This window comes from Cupressus sempervirens, chromosome 7 (genome assembly GCF_028749045.1).
Source record: "Cupressus sempervirens isolate cs-2001-9-10 chromosome 7, ASM2874904v1, whole genome shotgun sequence".
Lineage (NCBI taxonomy): Eukaryota > Viridiplantae > Streptophyta > Pinopsida > Cupressales > Cupressaceae > Cupressus > Cupressus sempervirens.
In genome coordinates, this window is record NC_143124.1 from 392231224 (window position 1) to 392256731 (window position 25508).

Consider the following 25508-nt stretch of genomic DNA (forward strand, 5'->3'; position numbering starts at 1 on the left):
GCTCCAATTCTAAATTTTGTTTCCCAAAACCTATGTGTCTCTCAAATGAACTACCAACCACCTTATAAAGAGCCATAACTCTAAGGTTTCTATATTACTAAAGTTGGTAACTTTATTAAATAATAATAATATTAATTATTTAATCCTTCCATGCACACTTAGAACCTTGTAATTCTTCTATTCTCTTTTCCTCCACTTTGTTAATTAGTGCAAGCATTATTTAATGCATAGCTTATTATTTAAATTAATAATAATTAAATCTCATTATTAAATGCAACTCTAATTTAATTATTATTGATTAAATAGTTATAATAAAGTAATATCAAATCTTTAATCTGTTAATCCATTAATTCTTTTTTTAAATCCAACTTCTTAAATTAGACTTTTAAATTAAATATTTTAAATTGAAGCACATATTCAATTAATTATTAATTAATTAAATATCTTCATATTTTAATTTCTCTTTAACCAATTTTCCAATTTAGACTTCCAATTTAAGTCTTTTAAATTAAAACACATATTTAATTAATTTTTAATTAATTAAATATTCTCATATTTTAATATTTTCTTTTTAATCAAATAATATTTAATAATTCTCAATATTATATGATTAACCCAAATATTATAATTAAATCATTTACCAAATAAATCACATAGCCAAATCCACATAAAAGCAACATTACCAAAACTGGTCAAAACTCAAAATTAAACTTCATAGACAAAGATAAACTGATGGGTTTTAAAAGGGTGGAAAGTTAATTGCAAGTCCTCCTTGCAAGACAAGTATTTAGGCTATGGCTAGGATTGGACCCGGTCATTATCCCCCCATTCTTACCATTGAGTTATTGTGATAGGGTACACTCATCTAAGCAATTCGAGAAAGTTGATGCCCGATACCTACAAATCTGTATAAAAGGAAAGCATGTACATGTGCACGCACACACACACACATATGTTAAACATGCAATGGTGGGGAGTGGTACATTGTGTAGATTTGAGCTAGTAGTTGACTACAACTCCCTCCCTCAACAATATTAGGCACACAAAACATAAATGTAAAACTCACACATGCCATGCATATGCAAGTATGGGGTAAATATAATAGCAAATCCTAAATATAAATAACATCATATTCTAACATGAACATCTCATCATCATGAGGACATAAGTAACATATTTTTAAGACTCACCATATGACATCAAAAAGTAATTTCATTAACCAATTAAGAGCAATTAAAGCATCATCATGACAAGTAGGAAATTATTACAACATGACAAAATCAATTACTTGACACATCAATGTATTGGATTTCAAATATCAATTAAGGGCTAAAACATCTATATAAGAGTCATATAGAACTTTAACAACAAATATAAAATGATAGCAATGAAGGGGCACTACAAAATAAGTATTTTTTATTTGCACTTTACTTAAGTCTACTTAAGTTAATGCATATTTATATTAGTTGTCATGTAGCCACCTAGAAGTTTGCATATTCATATGAATTTTCATGTAGACAACACAATAGTTTGCATCTTATTTGAGCACATGTTGTCTATCACATCTCTTTACGAGGTACACCTTTATATTATTATCCTCTTATTGTTGCATGTACATCCATGCACAATGGAGGATAATCCAATCTTGGTGGTAATTGCTTATCTCTTTACATGACTCCTAGTCATCTTGATTGCCTTTATATATAGGCACTTCTATGATGTATTCATCCATTATCATTTGATTATCTCTCATCTCTCTTGTGTGATCACTTGTGCTTCTAGATCTTGGCATTGCATTCATTGCCTTAGGAAAATTCTTACAAATTCGACAAGAATATGCAAGATTATCCAAAGTAGCAACCCTTTCTATCTTCCACCATATCAAGAAACAATGATATTGTACATCAATATTATTCTTCTTTTTTCTAGCATGGAAAGTAGCATTTTTTTCTAAACAAATAACTCTTTATTAGTCACAATATATAGTAATCTATCCTACATCAAAATGAATACCAAAACACAATTTCTTAATCCTAATGGCCTCTCTAGAAGCATGAGTAGCTACCATCTACTCTACTTGCATAGTGGACAAAGCTACTAGAACTTTCCACTTAATCATCCAACTAATTACACCACCAAACATCATGAAAACATATCCACTAGTGGACCTTTTTCTATGAAGATCACCTACCCAATCTGAATCCACGTATCCATGAATGCAAATAGAGTGTTGAGATCCAATAGGATTACCATAAAAACACAAAAAATAATCAGACATGTCCCTTAGATACCTAAACACTCTCTTAACCACATCCCAATGCATCTTTTTAGGATTAGCCATATATTGTCTAAAGACTCCTACTACTTGGGCAATGTCTAGCCTCATACAAACCATAACATACATCAAGCTGCCAACAACACTCATATAAGGTACTCTAGACATGTCCTCCATCTTAATAGAAGATTTTGGACAAGTATTCTTAGAAAGCTTCATCTCTGTAACATTGAAACAACTAATTATCTGAAAGTTATCATGTTGAATTTCTCCAACACAAAGTTAGCATACTTCCTTTGGCTCATCCAAATATTTTTGCTAGTTCTATCTCTGATGATATCAATCCCAAGAATATATCTATTTTCACCTAGATCTTTCATTTCAAATTATATTTCTAACTAAGACTTCAAATCTAAAATCATTCGTTTACCATTCCTAATAAACATGTTATCCACATACATGACTATGATAATAATGTGACCATTTTCAGATTTATAATACACATAAATTGGATTTAAATCTCAGAAATCTCAAGGACAACACATACCATATAGAGACTTCTTCAACTTACAAACAATATTTTGTTTACCATTTTTCAACAAAATGCTTTGGATGTGACATATAAATTTCCTCCTCTAAATCATCATGAAGGAATGTTGTCTTCACATCCATCTGCTCAACTTCAAAATCATAAGCCACTACAAGTGATAATAATAATTGAACAGATGTCAGCTTTGCTACATGAGAGAATATTTCATCATAATTGATTCCCTCTACCTGTGAATACCCCTTCATGACCAACAGTGCCTTATACTCTTAACTCTTAGCATTTGGACCCAATTTCTTTGTGAATGCCCATCCACATCTAACATGCTTTCATCCTTCAAGAAAATGTACTAGATCCAACATTAATTATTGTTTAATGTTACCATCTCTTCATTCATGGCTTCCATCCAAGAACTTGCATCATTCATACGCATGGCCTCTCTAATAGTATTAGGCTCATTAATGTTAGCAATCAAAGAAAATATACAACTGGAATCCAACAAAGAATGTCCAATTTTTTTTTGTGAATATCCATATATATTAGGTCACTACCTATCACAAGTAGAGCTTCTCAAAGTTTGAGGTTGAGATTCTTTCTCTTCTTCAAAACTTTTAGAGGTTCTCAAGCTCTCCTCATTATCATGTCCATCAAGAGCTCATAGTTCTTCCTTCAGGGTACAAGGAATATGAACCACTTCCTTTTTCTCTTTCTCTTCCTTCTCTAGTTACAAATAAACTATAGAAGGTTTCAGCTCACGAAATATCACACTTCTACTATAAAGCACCTTCTCTACAACTAAATCCGAAAGCTAATTGTAACCTTTCACATCAACACCATAACCAATAAAGATACACTTAACTACCTTGTTCTCCAATGTTGATAATTTCTTACTTGGCACATGAGCATATGACTCACAATGAAAGACTTTGAGATTTCTCAATGAGGGCTTCTTGCTAGACCACACCTCCATGGTGTCTTCTCAACAAGTGTTGAAGTAGGAGATTTGTTAATTAAATAACATGTAGTGGCTACAACTTTAGTCCAAAACTTTTGTTCAAGCCCAACACCATTCAGCATAATCCTATCTTTCTTCATCAATGTTCTATTCATCCCCTTGAAAACTTCATTTTGTTGTGTGGTGTATGGAGTATGTCTCTTAATTCCATGATCTTTATAACAAAACTCATTATCATTTCCAGTGCTCAAACACTTAAATTTTCCACTAGTCTAATTTTCAACCAAGGACTTGCATTCCTTAAACTGACTAAGAACTGGAATCTAGGGCATCTTGCTAGACCACTAGTCTAATTTTCGACCAAGGACTTGAATTCATCCAGGAATTTGAATCATTCATACACATGGCCTCTTTAATAGTATTAGGCTCATCAATGTTAGCAATCAAAGAAAATATACAACTGGAATCTAACAAAGAATAACCAAACCGTTTTGGTGAATATCTGTATCTATCATGTCACTATCTATCACAAGTAGACCTCCTCAAAGTTGAGGTTGAGATTCTTGCTCTTCTTCAAAAAAATTAGAGTTTCTCGATCTCTCCTCATTATCATGTCCATTAAGAGCTCATAGTTCTTCCGTAGGGGTACAAGGAATATGAACCATTTCCTTTTTCTCTTTCTCTTTCTCTTCCTTCTCTAGTTGTAAATAAACTATAGAAGGTTTCAGCTCGCAAAATATCACACTTCTACTATAGAGCACCTTCTCTACAACTAAATCCCAAAGCTTGTAACCTTTCACATCAACACCATAGCCAATAAATATACACTTAACCACCTTGTTCTCCAATTTTTATAATTTCTTACTTAGCACATGAACACATGCCTCACAACAAAAGACTTTGAGATGTCTTGACGAGGGCTTCTTGCTAGACCATACCTCCATGGTGTCTTCTCAACAAGTGTTGAAGTAGGAGATTTTTTAATTAAATATCATGTAATGGCTACAACTTCAATCCAAAACTTTTTTTTAAGCCCAACACCATTCAACATAATCCTAGCCCTCTTCATCAATGTTCTATTAATCCTTTCAGAAACTTCATTTTGTTGTGGGGTTTATGGAGTTGTCTTATGTCTTTTAATTCCATGATCTTTATAGAACATGTCAAATTCTGTTGAACAAAACTCATTGCCATTGCCAATCCTCAAACACTTAAATTTTCCACTAGTCTAATTTTTAACCAAGGACTTGAATTCCTTAAACCGATTGAAAACTTCAAATTTACTTATGAGGAAATAGACAAATTTTCTTCTACTATAATCATCATTGAATGAGAATACGTGCATAGATCTAGATATCAATGAAACATTAACTGGACTAAACACATTTGGATAAGTATAATCCACAATTCCAGAAGATTTATGAGAACTAGAATAAAAGGAAAGATGTTGTTTACCATAAACACAATGTTCGTAGAAGTAAAACTCCATATTACAATAATCAAGGCCTTCAACAAGGCTCTTATTTTTCAGGACTCTAAGACCCTTCTCACCAATGTGACCAAATATTTGGTACCATAATATTGTCTTCTTGGCTAGAAGCTTCATCTCCAAAGCATTTGCACCCTTAGGTACTAAGAGAGCACGAGCATCATATATAGAAACAACCATTCTTTTTCTTTTCTTTTTGATTTTGCTAGTCAAGATGAAGAATTCAAAGCCCTTTAATTGGAATTTATTGCATTGAATTGTGTGTGCATCCAATCTATATAAGGTTCCAATCCTAACACCCTTAGCAAACTCTATAGAGCTTTTTGTCATCTACATCCACCACTTGAGAAAACAAATTGCACACCCACATCACCAAGCTTGTTGACTGAAAGTAGGTTTTGTGCAAACCATAGATATGCAACACACCATTAATCCCCTCCACTCTACCATCAAGGAATATGATCTTGACTCTACCATGACCAATAATATTCAAGTGAGAGTTATCACCCATATACACCTTCCTATCATAAAACTCTTCATACTTGAAAACCAATCTTTGTGAGATGTCATGTGGAAAGAAGCACCCGAATATATGAACGACACACTTCTAATGCATGTGTTTCCAAGGCTACAAAAATAGCATCCACATCATCTCGAGAGGATTTTTCAGAGTCAGAGTTAGAGAGATCTTTTTTACCTTTCTTTTACTTCTCCTCCTTGTACTCTTTTTAGAGATGACCAGATTTGCCACAATTCCAACATTTTTCCTTGGACTTTTTAACAGGAGATTTAGATCTCCCAAAAGATTTGGATTTACCCTTTTTGTACTTCTTCTTGCCTTTCTCTATTGTTATACCATGAAAAACTAGGGCCTCCTTAGTCATCTTAGAAGATTTTTTTCACATCTCTTCAAATAACAATGAATAAACCATATCCTCCAATTTGAAAGTGGTTATATTTAGCATCTCTCCAAAAATGCATAATTTTTTTTGAAAACCAATAAAACATCCTAAGGTTGAGTCAACTTATCCCAATAGTTACCCTAGTGAGTTTACATATTCTATATGACTATTCATGGTTACCAGTTCCTACTATTAAATCATGTTAGGCATAAAGAAAAGTTAGTTGTTCCTTTTATCTTGTCTTCTTCCTTGCAATTAAGAATAGAGAAAGGTGATTTCCTACTGTTTCAACAAGGTTTGATAAGGCCTTGTATAAGCATGTCACAACTATAGACCCACATGGAAATCTCCTTCCCCTTGATCAGTACAATCACCTAGCTTCCCTTCCCCCTACTACTATGCAAAACATTAACATTATTGACACTCCCCGACTAAAAACTCAGTCAAATTGAAGTCCTCATGTGAGGAGCTTAAAGCTAAAAATGCTAATATCCCTTCTCCCTTTGTTCATCAATTGTTAATGACATGCCAAGTAAAGTGTAAAGCTCCTATTGACCTTCCTATGTCCTTCAAAAAGAAAACTCACAAGTATTCCCACAAGAAAGGTGTCACCATCACTATTATTGAGGACACTAAAGAGGAAAAGCAACACAAGGAAAAAAGGCTTGTGAAAGATTATGTGGGGTCTTATTCAAAGGTCAAAGATCTATTGGCAAGGTTACCTTGTCCCTAAAACTTAGAGATGAAATTATTATCGTTGAAGATGTGCAAGATGAGTCTTCTCAAGAAAAAGATGATTGTGTTGCAAAAGAAGATAGTGAAGGTGAAGCCTATGGGGATGTGGAGGAAAAAGATGAGGCAATTATTTTCAAAAGGATATGATTGATTATGATGATATAGATGGGAACCCTAAGAATTAGGGTTTCAATGATGAGGACATGGAATATCTCAGCACTGGGAGGGGGAGAGAATAATGCTAGAGACTTCAGAGAATGAAGGAGATGGAGAAAGTCAATATGATGGAAAGTATAATATATGAGAAAAGCAAGAAAATGGAAAATGTTAATCTTTCTTAGATAAGAATCACTAAGGGAATAATGAATAGAGCAATGATGAGAATGTCTATAGGAAGGTCTAAAAAGAGGAGCGAAAGGTTAGCGTATGCTAGCAAGACTAATAATGGTATGGAGGTTCTAGAGGACCTCGAAAGAAACCAAGATTTTACAGCAACCCATTATAATATTAGTTGACTTCATCCTTTATTTCCAATTTTTTTTGTTTTGGATTTGTATACTCTAGTGGTCTACTAATTATGAACTTTATCCTATTTTAATGGTTATCTCTAAAGATACTGATATTAAGACTATGATTAAGTACATTAGTAGTATGTTTTTGTTAGTATTTTGATTACTGCAAGTAGGATTTTTAAGGTTATTATATCAATGGACTTGCATACTCAGTAGGGTTAGTGTCAGTTTTGTTCAATATTGGTCTCCCCTTCACCATTTTTTAGATATTGTGCTTTGATAGTTGATTTCTAGACTCATTACATTTCTAATGAGATCAAGGATCCTTTCCTTACTAATCTAATAAAAAACTAAAATAACAAATTAAAATTTGTACTTTTTGTTTGCTCTTTGACGTCTAATTTTTAAAAAATTTATATTCTATAATGAGATCAAGGATCCTTTCCCTACTAATCTAATAAAAAAACAAAAAGCAAAATTAAAATTTATACTTATTTTTTGAAACTTTTCATCTTAGAGAAACAAAATAAAATTTATTTCAAGTTTTTCGACTGAATACCACAAAATTAAATGCCTTTGAACTATGCAATAGGGAAGAAGGTTGTAATAGAAAATAAGTGTACTCAGCTCTAGGGATGATCTCAAAGATATTTTGAAAGAAGAATTAAAATCAATCATAGGGTTTGTCAATCTCTCTTCATCATTTTTGTACCACTCCACCTCTACCACCACCATACATGGTGCCATGAAGATCACCGCATTTAGGCAAAAGATCTCTACTATCAATCTCTCTTTCCCACTCTATTTTCTTTTTTCATAGCCTACCCTTCATCCCAATTTTATCCTCCCAATTCATTTCTCTCTTTCTTGCATTATAACATTCATTTGATCTACTTCCCAATTGTGCCTTTTCAATGAATCCAATTTGCACATCCCATAAATAGTGCATTTCGTAAGACCACATTTCCTATAGGTATTGTGGAAATTTCATAACCTAGTTACATATTAATTGTACAATAAATTCATTGAAAATAACTCAATTTGATTTATAACAAATAATACTCTAGATTAATTAACCAAAACTAATAGGTGGAAGCAAAAATAATAGAAGTCAAACACACATAGACAATAACATAGATATACCCAAGAAACCCCAATTTGGAGAAAAACCTGCAACTATTGGATCTTCTATTTTGCCTAACAACCAACTCTCTTTCAAAATACAATAGATTTTAACTCAAGTTTGGTACTACAATCTTAAATATAGAGTTTCGTTGGAAGTTCATTGGGAAAGTGAGATATTGAGAGGGAGGAATGAATCAAAATCACTAAATTTTTTATCCTTCAAAGCAAATAACAAATTAACTACATTCTCCACTAATCCATCGCATATCTAGATCATGAACCATATAACTTTAAATTAAAAATGTTGAAATAGATCTAACTATGCATCACATCCATAAGCATAAATGTAAACACGTAATACAAAAGATTTGGTTACCTAGAAACCCTACAAGGTGGATGTAAAACTAGAGTGTGGATGACAACCACAAATCTTCACAGCTGTAGTAACAAAGTTTGTCTGTTAGGGCTACAATTGTGATCACTTTTGATGATCTACCCTACAAAGGGTCTGCTTTGTTAGGAGCTTACAAGACTATTAGGTCTACCTTGATTAAATGATTTAAAACTTTCAATGAAGTAAGCACTCTATTAGGAGATTTAGTTAGGCCTGTTAGGACCACTTTGTTAATAGATTTACCTTGATCCACTTGCTAGAATGTATCAACACCCGATCCTTCAATTTGCACTAAAAATGTTGATTTCAGATCTTCTATTTCCAATCTCTGATCTAATCTCCTATTTAATATATCTCTTCTTTGATCTTCACTGCTCCTCTCGGTCCCTACACTTAGTTTCTTCAAACTTCACTTGCAGCATCCAAAACACAATCCCTTTGCATACACTTTCACATCACAACACATCACATGGAATATGGTTTGGATCTACCCTTAAATCGCCATATATAAAGTTTTCTAGAACATAATCAATGATCTGGATGCTTCTCTTTTAGCCTCTTAATTTGATTGGCTAACATTCCTTCATAGGGATCAATGATCCATGCCAAAATGCATAATCACCTCTGTAACAAACTTTGATTATTAATTGTCGTCTTGATGTCGACCAAAATAGTTTACCTCATATTTTGTGCCATTCCAAACATTATTTGTTCAAATAGTGTTGACACATATGATTCCTGATGCTCAGTCATAATTGTTCTATTTACTAATGCTCGACTTCTACTAGCTCGACTTCTTTTGTATGACTTGACACATACTAACCCTTCTTTATTCGACATTCACTGTACACTGGATAACTCAACTTCTATAAAGTTTGACATATACATGATTATTTACAAGTCTACAAAATACATAACTCGACTTATATAGAGTGACTCGATCGCAGTAATGACGGACCAACTTTGTCTTCTAAATGACTAAGTGTTTGACACTAATAAACAACAAAACTAAAGAGATCAACAAACTCAATTGCTTAGCTTAGCTTGTAAGAAAATAATATTTTTTTTGTTTCTTAGACTCTATTTCATATATAAAATCACTTTTTTTGTCAAACTAACAAACTTGAAAATAGCGATATTGCTATTAGGATTTAACTGTGTGATTTTGAGTCAAACTCATTGACCCATGTTTCATGAGTAGTGATTCAACATGGATCCATCTCTCATGAGAATAAATGGAGCACTTAGCACTCATTGGATCTAGGTGATGCTCACAGGGGTGAAGCACCAAGACTTCCCATGAAACATGGGTCAATGAGTTTGACTCAAAATCACACAATTAAATCCTGATAGCAATATCACAATTTGACTTGTTGTGGAAATTATCTCCTACTTATCAATTGATGAGCTTAAGGGGCTTTCTAATGAATGGTTCATAAGGCACAACACTTGGTGAAGATTTTGCAAATGGGGTTGCAGGCTTTGGGTTTAACCATGGAGGAAACTCCGTAGTTAAGCGCACTCAGGCTGCAGTGGTATTGGGATGGGTGACCTCCCAGGGAGTCCCAATGCTTCACCCCTGTGAGCATCACCTAGATCCAACATGGGTCAATGAGTTTGACTCAAAATCATATAGTTAATTCTTGATAACAATATCACAATTTGACTTGCTGTAGAAATTATCTCCTACTTATCAACTTTAAAATATTCTTTTAAATTGTTACTAAATATCCAACTCAAAATTGCTTTCTAACTCCTCACCTTCCCAACTAAACAACAAACAATCCACGTGTTGTCTATGCTTTGCACATTTTACATACACGTCTTTACCCAAACAGTTGCATTCTCGAAAACCCCTCTCCACTTTATGTTTTGATCGACATCCTCGCACCTGAAGACTTTGTCCAAGTGTTAAGCATATCTCTCATTCATGCCTCCAAGCAACCTCACCCTGCCCTCAGTCTTCCTCCCGCACCCCTCTTCTCTTGCCTCTATCGCCCATGTTCTTCCTAAGCATCCTCTCCCTCACACTATTCTCTCCTTTTCTTTGATCTACCATTTTCTGCATTCCTCCCCTGCTTTCTGTTGTCCCTCAAAAATAGTTCATGTTTCTCAAATGAAAAGGGTGTCATGGTTTTCAAGGCAGCATGGTCACGAATTTCTATTTCTTTCAAATGACTTGCTGAATTTTGCTGCCTATGGACAGTTATAGGGATGCCATACCTTGCTACCATCCCCACCGTAGTTACTCTGCAGGTTTTGTCTCGCTCCATGTCCTCAGGTTTTTACAACTACTTACTTGTCACTGTTCATTGAGCACAAAAATTTCACTTGATAACCATCGACGAGGACGTGGCATCAATCTAAAGCATTGCAGATATGAAAATATTATTTGCCGACAAATTTAAATATTGACAGCAGTAGATGTCAAAATGGAACGTTAGAGCTGCAAGTTATGTCAGCCTATGAAATGGAATTTTCTTATAAAATATTTTAAGCTAAGTCGGTTTACATCTCGGCACATCCTGTATGTTTCTAACCTTCTCTATTAAGGAGATTTATGTAAATCATTTTCATCAAGCAATAAACTATATGTCCTGTGCAGCAGTAAATCGTGATCATTTTCTGTATTGTGTTTGGTGTTGGCTAATCTTTAGACAAAATGCTTTAAAGATAAGAAAAAGTCAAAACATATTTTTATTCAGAAAATACAGTGAATTTTTTTCAAAGTTTTTGTTATTTTCGATTACAAAATATGCAGATGGTGAAAATCAAAAATTTTCAAAAAAATTCAATATTGTCAATTTTTTGAAATTTAGTCAACAGTACATTTTGTAAGGAGGATAACTGCATCCATTCTAGTTTAGCTCTACCCCCACTGACACGGGAATATATCAGCACATAGAATTGATTTCTCATATGAACCAAATTTAATTAAAAGCACTATAAGATAACAACGAGTCCTTACTATCACACAGGATTTGCCCTAGACAAGAAAGAGAGAGGAATGATTTGCACCTGCAATTCAAAAATGAGTACAAAATTCGATGGATAAATATTTACACATACAGTAGAATCTTTTATTTTTAAACTTCATATGACCCAGTGAACAAATCACTAGCTTTCTTTAGTCAATTAGATGCTTAATTCAAAGCTAACGGTATAGGTAATTTCCGAACGGAAGACATTTCCATCATTTCTTTGTCTGATTAAATATTTTATTAAATCAAGAATTTCTGTATAATTAACAGCTCAGATCTATCTACAGGACACCTTGAACATAACTGTAACGCATCTCTTAATGAATACTGCACTTCCGGCCAAGAGGCCATAAGAGTTTTACTAAACATATTTTCATTTGTTCCCTGTTTCCACCATTTTTGAGGTAACTTAAATTTAGTCAAGAAATACTCAAATCCTGAATAATTTTAGTCAAATAAACAATTAAATTTAAGAAATCAAAACATTAGACAATCGAATCCAGAAGCAATCAAGAAACATTAATTAATAAATAATGGAAATCTGATCGAATAAAAAATTATTTTAACAGGGCCTACTCCATTTTGATGATCTCACCTTTTTCGTGATTGAGAAAAGATTACAATACGGAGTAAGCATATAACAAACTGCATATAACTCAAGTTTTGCCAGAAAATAATCTGAATTTCCGTGGAAGAATTAAGGGCCATTCCCTTGGCATAGCGAATAACTGAAGCTCTCAAAGCTCCCAGTTACAATATATCTTCAGGACATTTGATAAAGCCTCCTGACATATAGGCAAAAAAAAACCTTACTTACCGATCAATTGGAGTGAGAATATCTATGGATACAAAGGTAAACACTTCAATACAACAAGAATACAAACATTGGCACCGTCACTGACTTTAATTATTGAAAAATCTCCAGCCAAATAGTTAGTGATGATTGTAAATCAAATTTAATACATTTCATGAAATATATTAAGGCATGATTCAGAAATTGCCATTTATATCAAAACACTAACCTCAAATGAAACACAATGATACTAGAGAATTGCTAGATATTCAAAGAAGTTCCTACTTGACTATAGGTTAAAAGCTTTCATCACAGCTTATTGGTCATGTTGGTGTTGTAAATTGGACTTCTACCTTGGTCTAATAAAAGGTCCAATATCTAGCTGAGGTTTTGAAGAAGTTTCTAAGCAGTAAGTCTGTTCATGATGGTTTTGTTGGATATTTCATCTACCCTTTTCTCTTCAGTGTACAGTTGATTAACTAGGATGGATCCAACTTTGACCTGATTGTCGCACGCTTATCCCTGTAAACTTAATCCAGTCACTGCTGCCATGCACAATCGAGCTTAAAAGTGATTGAAGCTCTTTAAGAATTATCCCAATCGGCCCCAAATCATGACATAGAGTACATTGGTGTTACATAGCTGTTTGATGAGAAAAAGTGCAATGCGTGCCAGTCTGATGAAACACTTTTTGTATTGAAGACTCAAATTGGTAATGATCGGAATCGAGTTCATTGACCAGGACACCCTTCAAGCGCTCTATATTTGTGCTTTAATCAACAAATATTAATGAGAAATATCCCTATGCTTTAGCATGTGGAAACAGACCTATGCAACTTTAGGCTGTCCAGCATTCAGATTCTAATTGATTAAACCTTTGGCCAAGTATCCGTAGGGTAACAAATTAACGCTTTGTGATACAAAAAAAATTACGAGACTAATAAATGTTTGAATTTGCAATATAATCATTGATGATAGATGTATTTTTGCAAATATCACATCTTTTGCTCGTGTAATCTTACACTTGCTTACTTTTTTCAACAAAGGCCTCAAATTACCAACAATTAAAGAAGGGTGAGATCTCCCTCCCTCCATTTCCAATGTTTATTCTTTGACTCTCTTCTTGCCGTGCTTTGAATCTGGCGATAGCAATAAGAAATATTTCCCTGTCAGCATGATGACACAGACCAAACTGTACAACTTCCAGCAAGCTAGCCTCCAATTCCTAAATATTTCAAATTTTGGTCAAGGGTCCATTTAATGTCTTTTGAAGAATGACCTGGCATGACAAAAAGTGGTTTCGGGCTGCAGCACAATTGTTGAAGACAAATTTGCGAAATCACATTTACTTTTCTTCTTCAATTGACTCCTCAAGTTATCGACAATGATGGAAAGGTAACAATTCCACCTTTGGCCAAGCGCCTATAGCTACATATCAGTACATTTTGAAAAAATACCCTGTACAGAAAACAAGAGTTTCAGGTTTTAACACAATGGTTAAAGACAAATTTGCATAAATCATATTTTCGTTTGCCAACAGTGCAAGGTTGTACTTTATTTCATCTTCAACAAATTCCTCAAATTATCAACAGTGAAGAAAGGTGTGAACCATCCACATTTTGCATCCCTGAGACCTTTGAAACTAAAAGGGCACTGCAGATCCAAGTCCATTGAGGCACTGAGATTGTCAGGATTGATAGGTTCATAATTGCAATGGATGATATGAACAACTCTAGGATGTGCAGTTTTATCAAAGAGAGACGTGCTATAGATTTAACTCCGATATCGAAAATGACACTGGATAGTACTTGGTTTCTTCCATCACCTTGGCATCTGAAGTTATCTCCTTGAGTACCTTCAAGAAACAAATTCTAGAATTTGTTAGCTCTTTAGTAAAACACAATATATAATGAATAACAAATATCAACAATAAATCTTCTATTCCCACTTTGTTTTTCGGTAAAGGGAAATGGAAATAAAGAAATACCAGCAGCAAAAATGTAGGACCTTGTTGCTTGATTGAAATAACATCACCAATAATCCCCGCAAGAGCACAATCCATCCTTGAAATGATGAAAACGGTTTGTGTCCCTAACAATAATTTCTCGCTTGGTAATCTTGGACATAAACTTGGTGGCAATGTGGCAATCACCACAAACACGAAGGTTCTTGGTAACACGAATAGGTGTCCCATCACAGGTATTGACAAGGCCAAACACAATGGCAAGCCTTTCACTATGGCTACAAATGGCACGTTCCTTTTCCAATTCATCAACATCGTACAGTACAAAACTTGTGTCTGGCACATATCCTAATCCCTTCATCTGTTTGGTTAAGTTATCTAATACTGCATAAATTTTCTCAGTTTGAGGATGACGTTTGTCTCCTGAAAGAAACACATGCAACTTGTTTTGGAACTCAATCCAACTACATCCAGGGTTCTTTTTAATACCCTTTTCTTTCATCAATTTTCTTACCCTTTGAACACCTTCCCATTTGCTTGCTGCAGCATAAATGTTTGATAGGAGAACATAATTTCCTTCATTTTCTGGCTCTATCTTGAAGAGTTGCTCTGCGACCTGTTCCCCTAGCTCTACATTGCGATAATTTCTACAGGCACCTAATAATGTACCCCATATAGTACGGTTAGGCTCTAATGGCATATTTTTTATGAATTTATGTGCTTCATCTAAGTGCCCAGCACGGGCAAGAAGGTCAGCCATGCAGGAATAATGCTCTATGGTGGGGTTTATGTAATATTTTTGACTAATTTGATTGAAATATTGCCGACCCTCATCTACTAGCCCTGCATGGCTGCATGCCGATAGAATGGCAGTAAAGGTGATTTCGTCTGGTCTCATGCCATCATTTTGCATTTGCTGAAAAAGTGAGAGGGCTTCCTTGCCATGCCCATGCATACCATAACCTATAATCATTGCATTCCATGAAACCAGATCTTTTTGAGGCAACTTTATAAACCATTTCCATGCATCTTCCACGCTTCCACATTTGGCATACATGTCTACAATTGCACTCCCTACAATTGTATTCGACTCAAATTTATGCCTGATTATATAATCATGGACTTGTTTGCCATGCCGTAGTGCTACCAAGTGAGCACATGCTGAGAGAACGCTTACAATGGTAAAACTATCAGGCCAAATATCTGTTTGTAGCATTTCATAAAAAAGCTTCAATACATTACTAAAATATGAATTTTGAACATAGCCTGCAATCATCACATTCCATGCTACAACATCCTTTTGAGGTATCTTCCTAAAAACTTGAAGTGCATCTTCCACTCTCCTGCAGTTGGCATACATGTCCATTAGAGCACTTGCCACAATAACATTGAATTCAATACTTCTCCTAACTGCGTGTGCATGTATTTCCCTACCACAATGCAGAGTTGCTAAACAAGAACAAGCTGGAAGAATGCTTGCAACCGTCAGCATATTAGCATTCACACCAATCTGCACCATCTCTTTGAAAATCCCCAAGGCTTCATCAAAGAGTCCATTTTGTGCATAACCAGCAATCATGGCATTCCATGAAGCTAAATCTCTCTGAGGCATTTTGTCAAAAACAATGCATGCATTCGCTAAGCTTCCATATTTCGCATACATGCTTACCAGCCCATTTCTCACAAGCCCATCTCCCTCAAAACCATTCCGAATCACGTATCCATGGACCTCTTTCCCACTCCTAAGCGCTCCCTCCTGAGCCAGCACAGGAAGCACGCTCACCATCGTCACTGAATTAGGCTTTAGCCCTTCGGCTATCATCTGCCTAACCAGCCTCAAAGCATCACTACAACGATTTTGGCGGCCATAACACGCTATCATCCCATTCCAGGAGACCACATCTCGCTCAGGCATATTGTCAAACACTTGGCGTGCATCTTCAAAACTCCCGCATTTAGCATACATGGCACTGATCGCATTCCCAACAAATACGTCACTCTCCAAGCCAAGCCTAGCTGCGTCTTTATGAACTTCTCTGCCTAGTTTCAAAACTCCCAAATTTGAACATGCCTTCAGAACAATATTAAACGTAAACCCATCAGCCTCAACCCCTCTGAACCTCATTTGTTTATATATGTTTACAACTGCTTCATTATTTTCCTCTGCAGCATATCCTCTGATCATGGCATTCAAAGAAAACAAATTGGGCTCTTTTATCTGATCAAACACCTTCCGAGCGCCGGACAAACTATTACATTTTCCATACATAGTGACTAAATTGGTTTCTAAATAAACACTCTGTTCGATTACATTTGATATTATGTGGGTATGTACTTTCTTACCTTCATCAAGCGCTTTCATGTCTCCGCAGGTCTGCAAAAGAGAAGCGTACGTTGCAGAGTCAGCCGGGATATTTGCCATCTCCTGTAAAATGTTCAGAGCCTCCTTCAGCCTGCCATTTCTGCAGAGTAAACGGATTTGGCTGGTTGGCGATAGAAAATTCAGTGGTTTTGTAGCTGTGGGTTGTTTTGGCAGTTGGTGTTGTGGTGATGTAGGAGCACAAAAATATCTGCGGATAAAGTGCAGTTTGAGTGATGTGACAGAGACAGTTTCCATGTGGAGTTGAGAAGAATGATGAGAGGAGTAAATGGATTGGCGAATAAAAAATTTCATAGAGGGCATTATTAACCAGTGCCAATGAGTGATTGGCATCCAAAAACATCATATAGTGTAAAGTATGGAGCAAATGACGAGATGCATTCAGAAGATCAGATCGACCAACGATGGAATAACTGCAGATATTTGTTGGGAATATGAGCTCTCTGTTTTTTATGTGCTATTTGCGTATGTAGACAGACAATTTGTGTCAATCAGTCTATTCGCGTCTGGCAGAGATTTCAATTTTGGCGGATGATTTTGTCGGAGCTGTTGGCGGATTCAATTTTGAGAGTTTTCTATTATGTTTTCTACTAGGTAGAACCTTTTTTTTCCTATAAAGTTGGATCTTTCCAAATTTCATGTTTTATATTAATTCACCGGTTTTAAGTGGAAAAAGGCCTTGAACCTTCAAAAGTAAAGTAGAATAAATAATAATAAAGATGATTCGATTAAAAAATATTGTAACTGAAATATTCAAAGTAACCAATTCATTTATTAACTAACTAAATAGACAAAATTTAATAAAAATTATAAAATTTAGGACTCATCTTTCATTTATGAACTTACATATACATTTACAATCTTATAGAATCTAACCATTAAAAATATACCAAGCTTCAATTGAAATCTATTACTACCAAGTTTATAGCCACTATAATGATTAAGCATAGATTTTATAGATAACAAGACCATAAATTCCAAAATAAACTGAGACTAAAGTAGGTTAAAAGTATGATTAAATAAGTTTTAACCCTAAACTATCATACATATTGCTAAGCTTGCACCACACAAGATAACTATAATTGACAAAATAAAATGGTCAATGATCCAAAATTCAAACATCAACCACATCATCATTCTTTTGTAAGAAACTCACATATTCTTGAGAGTTAACACAATACTCAGGGTCTAATCATCATGATCCAAGTATGGGTACATGGTTGCTTCATCCTTGTTGCTAGTCATTCCTTGACAATCTTGATCTCTTTTCATCATTGTGCTATGTTCTGAAACCTGTAATACCCCAAAATTGGCTCATTGCCATGATACCAATTTTGGTATATTTTTAGCCAATCCTAAAGACCTATTCTAATAGGCAATTCTCATTTTGCTATTCACTACTTGACTTAATTGTCAGATGCAGAAGACCCTAATCTGCATTCATCATATTTCTTATTTAATTTCTATAGTACGTACTCATGTTAGTCGCATTAAACCTATTGATTAATATTTAATTTAATTACTAAGTATTTATACTTTAATTAAATTAAATTATATCCTAAGGCTAATGTACTATGGAATTAAATTTATTTAATTTAATAAATATGCCTATCTTGATTAATTAAATGTAATTATTTAATTAAATGGGAAAGGTATTTCTAATTAATTAAACAAAATTATTTAATTAAATGGAGTACTTACTTCTAATTAATTAAACAAAGTTATTTAATTAAATGGGAAGCCATTCCTAATTAATTAAATGAAGTTATTTAATTAAATAAGAAAAGTGCCTCTAATTAATTAAATAGAATTATTTAATTAAATGAAAAAGGTAATTATGAGAGCATATCTCATTTTATTAATTTAAATATTTCATCAAAATCTCTCTTCAGTTCAAAAAAGGGAAAATTTCAGTTCACTATTGATGAAAAATGAGTTAAATTAGTTAACTCATTTTTCTACTCAAATTGAATCAGTTAACTCCTTATTTTACTCAAATTAAGTCTGTTAACTCCTTTTAATTTGGGAATCTCCCTTTATGAATGAACTTCACCTTTAATCCTGACCGTTGATTGAAATCGATCTCAACCATTGATGGATTCCAGGAAAGTCTATTTAAGAGACCCTCATCTCTTCATTTTGAAAGGAGGATTAATTTGGAGAATTTGCATCGAATCGCTGCTGGAATTCATACTCACATTTGCTCATATTTTTACATACATCTCACATTCTTAGTTTAAATTCATCTAGCTTAATAATGCATACATTTTTAGTTTAATGTCTTTTATTTCTTAGATTAATTGCTTGTACTTCGTCTAGATTACTTGCACATTCATATAGATATACTCATAGTGACCCGTATGTTCACTTAGTAGGACGAGTATCAGTATGTACTATAGCATGAAAATTTCACTCCAACAAACAAGGAGAAGAACCAATGTTATTGGCATATTCATATAAAAGGAGTCGAGGTACACACGACCATCCAATACGAGATGGAGGCTCTTATAGTGGACACCCCTTTTATGGGAACGTATCAACTTGTTGGAACTAAACCACAGACAGAAAGCCAAGAAAAGATCATGCCCCCAGTCATTACTTCTCTAGTCGAAGATGACATCATCGAGTTGCTCGAGGAGATATGATAAAGCAAAACAAAGCAAACAAAGAAATTGCTCAGCATATCCAAACAAGTATATCATTTTTGAGCTCAATGTTTTGGGATTGATGTCAAGTGTCAATGTCCAGAAAAAGTTTGAAAGAAATCTCTTTAGTAAGGTGACGACAGTAGGCAGACGCAGTCAGAACGACTAGTGACTGAGGTCAAAGAGGAATCTTCACGATGAAGAACCTAAAGAGGACTAAACGACAGTAAACAGACATAGCCAGGATGACTGATGACTGATGCAAAAGAGATCTTCCATAAAGGAGTTTAGAGACATGAACTTAGCAATAGTAGGCAAACATAGCTGAAACAACTGGTGACTATTGCGAAAGAGATTCTGTAAGGAGAATCTTGAAAAGAGTGACACTAGCGATAGTAGGTAGACGCAGTGAGGACCACTGGTGACTGTCGCAAAGGAGATTCTATGAGGAGACTCAAAAAGAGTGACACTAGCGACAGTACGCAGACACAGTGAGAACCACTAGTGACTGTCGCGAAGGAGCTTCTATGAGGAGAATCTCGAAAAGAGTGACACTGGTGACAATAGGCAGACACAGTGAGGACCACTGGTGACTGTCGCAAAGGAGATTCTATGAGAATCTCAAAAATAGTGACACTAAGGGGGAATGCCCTTGAGCTGTGACAAGACTCAATCCATGGATACATGACCAGGAAGCAGAAAAGTGAAAGCGATTGTACAGAGTAGCCAAAAGATGCGCTGCAAGATGGAGCATTGGGAACAAGAGGCACCTATTTACCAGGTTTTTACCTTCTTGGCAAGATTCTCTTTTTTTGCTACCATGATGCCTGTTTCCAAGTTTTCATCAATGGCACTATTTTTGTTTTTCAATTTTTTTTGTATTTTTTCTTTTTTGAATTTTTTTTTTATTTTTGATTTTTTACTTTTTTTTGGTGTTACCAAGGCGCCTATTGCTAGGTTTTCACTAGGGTGACAATTTTTTTTTCAGGACTTTTTCTGATTTTTAGATTTTTTTAGAGATTACTAGCTCTCAAGAAGGATTACCTTGATTTTGTTCCAGTGTCTAGCAAGGTGTAGGATGAGATGTAGTAGCAAGCGAGTGAATAAGTAGAGATGGAAGGACAAGGAGTATGAAGCAGTGAATGTCACCCTCAAGGAAAGTCTTCATAAGATTACCCAAGCTAGGGAAAAAGATATAACAATATAAGCTCATGGTGTAATGAAGGGTATCGTGTAAGTAATCCAAGAAAATGACCATGTCAAGAGATTGCTAAGAACTGAGTTTTCTTCTTTCTTTCATTGATCAAGACCAAAGGGTTAACTGAATAGGACAACAAAGTTTTTTATGGAGGTTATGAGTGAATGACTTCAGGAATGAGGACATCTGAAGCATAAGCAAGATCATGATAGGATGTCATGGATGGAAGAATTACGCATGACGCCTGTTTACCAGGTTTTCATCATGGTACTTGTCCAAGGTGCCACAAGAAGTGGTTTTCACCATAGGACAGATTTATTTTTCTTTACTTTTGCTACCAAAGCGCCTATTTCCAGGTTTTCACCAAGGCACTTTTTCTTTTCTTTTTTTCTTTTTTTAGATTTTTAGATTTTTTGGAAAGAATTCAAGCCTTTCTCAAATGAGATAGCACTCCTATAGGAAAGATAAGTTATGATAAGCCAAGGCCATAGCAAGGTACACTCAAAGATGCTAATAAGGTAATGGAAGGGAAATGATGGGAAAATGAGAGGTAGATGGAGGATAAGGTTGTTGGTTTTGGAAGACTAAAACAAGCAAGGATGGCAAGCAGGCATAAGATTTAGAGAATCTCATGAGGGTGGATGAGATATTAGGCAAGATCAACATTGACACACACCTTGAAGCGTAGTGGAATGATGGAAGAAATATGGATGAAATAGATTGAGGCTTAGATATATGAGGTAGCAAAGCCATTTTGGAGAGGGGTGGAGTAGAAGGTTTTGAAACCTTTTTAGGAAGATGTTGGGAAGGAGATGGAGTGGAAACCTTTGGAAGCTTGAATGTCAACTTTGATTTGTTTTCAATATTCAAGTCCTTCAAAAGAGACTTGGGAATCCATATAGCTTTTGATTTTTCATTAGATGCTTTGGAACGCATTTCTTCAATAACAGATTTAAGAACCCATACTTTCTTTGGTTGAGCTCTTTCAATAGTGGACCTTTGCGGTCTTTTTTATGTTTTCTTCTTCTTGACATTCACATGTCGATTAGAGGAGACATAGTGAACTTTTGAGTATGGATTCATGCACTTGTGTTTGAGTTGATCATCCAAATTGCTTCCAAAGGACTTGGGACTTGTGGATGAATGAGGCCAATATGACTGGTTTAGATGGAAAGGTGAACGTGAAGAGTTCAAGTATGTGTATCTTTGTTGATCTTGGGGTAGGGTAGGAGGAATGTATAATGGGCTAAGAGTGGAAGTAGGAGATGGAGGAACATAAGGTCCCAATATGGATGGAAGACTTGAAGGTTTTAACTTAGATGGGTAGGGAACAAGGATAGATTTAGAAGATGTGAACAGACCATGAGTATGGATATCAACATCTTTAGAGTGAGCAATATGACCAAAGCCATCAATAGATTTATGAGTAACTATTATAGGATCAATACCTTTGATAGGAGTATTTAAAGCTTGAGAATAGTTTTGAAGTGAATGTAGTGAGGTAGAACAAGAGAGTGAGGGAACACTTTTCTCTTCAAAAGAAATTTTAGGTAACATAAGAAAAGTATCCTTCTCTTGGTCTTTTATAGTCTCCTTAAGGATGGTGGAAGGAATATCTTGATCTTGCTTAGTAGAGGTGCATGACATGGGAGATGGACTATGTGGCTCTTGAGATGGAGGCACGATATCTTGGAAGACTTGAAAGGGGATGAAGGAATATTGGTCTTGATCAACACTTGTTTCTTCATCATTTAGGTGGTCCTCTTGACATGAACCAAATCCAAGGATGAGGGAGTATCTATATCTATATTCGGATATATTTCTAGAGTCTCCATAACAAGCTCTTGAAGGGACAATGGAGGAATAGTTGGATTGGGGATGATAGGAGGAGCAACACATGGAGGTTTTGGATATTTTCTTTGTGTAGTATGGGAGAGGTTTTTCGCTAAGTCAAGATTAGCTTGAGTTTCCTTTAAAGGTAGTCCTTGAGGGTACACATAGTCAACTGGGGGAGTAGTGAGTTCTTTTGGTGAATATGTGTTGGAAAGTTTGGACAATTTAGAAGTTGGATGTATGTTGGAGGAAGTAGAAGTTGTGTTTGAACCATTACTAGACATGGTTTCATGAGGTTGATCCTTCTTGAGAGTAGAATCTTTAGTAGCTGAGAGCTTAGATTTTTGAATTATGCCTTTGTCAAAGAGATCTTGGATCTTGTTTTTCAGCTCCTTACAATGTGAAGTTTTATGTAAATTATGTCTGTGATAGGCACAATAGTTACTCATAAAGGAAACTCCTGCCAAAGTGACCTTAGGTAACACAATGAGTTTCTTTTGAAGAAGCTCTTCGAAAGTTGATTCATAAGATTTTCCCAAAGGGGTGAAATCACACTTTGGTTTAGGTTCCCAAGGTTTTTCTTCAAAGATATTTCTAGATTTCTTGGGTGTTTGTGAAGTGTTCTCAGATATGTTGGATTCGAGATCACAAGAATGTGATTTTTGGTTGTCATAGAAGGAAGGGAAAATTTCTCTCAAGGAGAATTTGTTTGATGATGTGTTTTCCTCTTCTTTTAGTCTTTGAAGTTGAGCACTTATCGTTTCAATTTGTTTCTTCATGTTTGTAATTAGAATCCCTTCTTCCTCACTAGGAATATTGGATTTAGCACATTTGTTGTTAGCCATTTTGATGTACTATGTTTCAAGTAGTGACAGCCAAGTTTTAGAACATAAGTCAAGTTGCCACAGTCATAAAAAATGACAAAAAGTAAAGGCTTAGACAAGGACCACACTAGAACGTAGCCTCAGAAAAGCAAGATAAGAGTGTAGTATACTAAGGTACAAATAGTTTGATTTGAAGGCTAGAACAGCCAAAGATTATGACTATCATGACAAAGTACAACATGCACTAAAGGATAAGAGCAATATAACTGAGAGACAAGACTAGTTAAAGTATGGATCGCAAGTCATTAGCTAAGTAGGATGCCATTGTTTGGGACTGTTTTCAGATAGAGAAACAGTAAACCAATGTAGGAAACAAACTTGATACAAAGCACAGATAGCTCTAAGAAACTAACTTGACAGTTCAGACTCAAGATCTCATGTGAAGATCCTTTGAAAGGCGCATGAGAAAGTACACAGGGCCATGCAAAGACTCAGGATAGCATAAAGATTTCACACGAGGATGTGTTGTAGGCCACACAAAGTAGTGCAAGGTTAACTTGGATAGCATAAAGATCTCGCATGGAGATGTGCAACTGTTTGCATGAGAACTTGGACAAAGCTGCATGAAGAAGTAGTAGGACAACAAGTATTCGCGCAAAAGTTTGCAAACTATGTGTGAAAATAGAAACCAAACTGATAACTGAACTAGATTTTGAAAAGACTTTGAAGATTTCAGACAGTTTTGGAGAGATTGTTGATTCATTTCAGTAACTAGGCAGATAAACAGGCACGTAGAACAGCAAGCAAGTGATTTCAAGCATGTCTGAAAACAATGAGCAAGGGCAAAAGCAACCTTGCGCATGAACAATCAAGTGACTTAGTTTGTGCTAATCCCTAGGAGAGCTATTTGTGTATGTTTTCAAGGAGTTTTGCAATCACACATACATCCCTAGAAAATAAAAGTTGGCCTCTCTAAGGTTTTTAGTAATGGTTTGACTCTGCAACTTTTATGACTCATAGGGGTGACCTCCAATCCTGGCGCACCGAGGTTTTGACACAGTCTGAGAACTTAATCTTCAAGAGCTGCTAGGGAGATCTGACAACCCACAATGAACCACACCCGTGGAGATTTCTTCCACAAGGATATTTATATAGCAGTTGTCACTACCATGGCGAAAATGGCTATTACCACTTGAGGTTCCATCAACGCAGTTTTCCCTGTAGAGGGATTGTCTGCTACGGTTAACCCTCTCTAAAGGTGACCAACTCGCAATAGTGTACCACAAGGGGACTTAGCTTCCAGATTCAAGGTTTTGACACCTTTTCACCTTTAGCCCAATCAAAGCAGACATATTAATCTGACACGCTAAACCAAGATTATCTCTTAAAGATCTATGATATCATCTCCCAATGATTTATCAACCTCTCCAGAGAAAGGATGCCTTAATCAACAAGTTGAAGATTCATCTATCTATGAGATGCTCGAAGTATCCTTCCCACCTACAAGGAATTTGTCTTAGAGAGGAGTTTCACTAGGAACCCACTCCCTCAAGATCCACGAATAGTGTTCATGGGGGCCTAATTACTATGTGTGTACAGATGTTAATTCTCAAAAGCAAATCTATCCAAAAGCATAAGGTGGTACACTTAATGCTTTAACTAATGTGAGGTGAGTCCAAATATGTGGAACATTCAACCCCTCCCACAAGCCAAATAATTAATTTATACTAGAATTGGTTGAGATGGCAATGAGCCAATTTTGGGGTATTAAATTAATTCTTATTTAATTCCTATAGTACGTACTCATATTAGTTGAATTAAACCTACTTGATTTAATTATAATTTAATTATTAAGTATTTATATTTAAATTAAATTAAATTATATCCTAAGGCTAATGTACTATGGAATTAAATTTATTTAATTTAATAAATACGCCTATCTTGATTAATTAAATGT

At 35.1% G+C, this 25508-nt stretch overlaps 2 pseudogenes across 3 annotated transcripts; both read right to left on the reverse strand.

Moving 5' to 3' along the window:
• The window catches only part of LOC149547163 (serine carboxypeptidase-like 46), a 62358-nt pseudogene extending 51151 nt beyond the window's left edge, over positions 1 to 11207 (reverse strand).
• A 2446-nt stretch (positions 11208 to 13653) lies between these two features.
• Positions 13654 to 17581, reverse strand: LOC149547164 (pentatricopeptide repeat-containing protein At3g12770 pseudogene; annotated as a pseudogene). Of its 3 annotated transcripts, XR_016353838.1 has the most exons (3): positions 14696 to 17580; positions 14262 to 14563; positions 13654 to 14166 (listed from the first exon to the last, which is right to left on the reverse strand). The product of XR_016353838.1 is annotated as a pentatricopeptide repeat-containing protein At3g12770 pseudogene, transcript variant X2 (transcript). The 3 variants fall into 3 exon arrangements; XR_016353839.1 differs by having other exon boundaries at positions 13654 to 14563; positions 14716 to 17581; XR_016353837.1 differs by having other exon boundaries at positions 13654 to 14563.
• Between the last annotated feature and the right edge of the window lie 7927 nt (positions 17582 to 25508).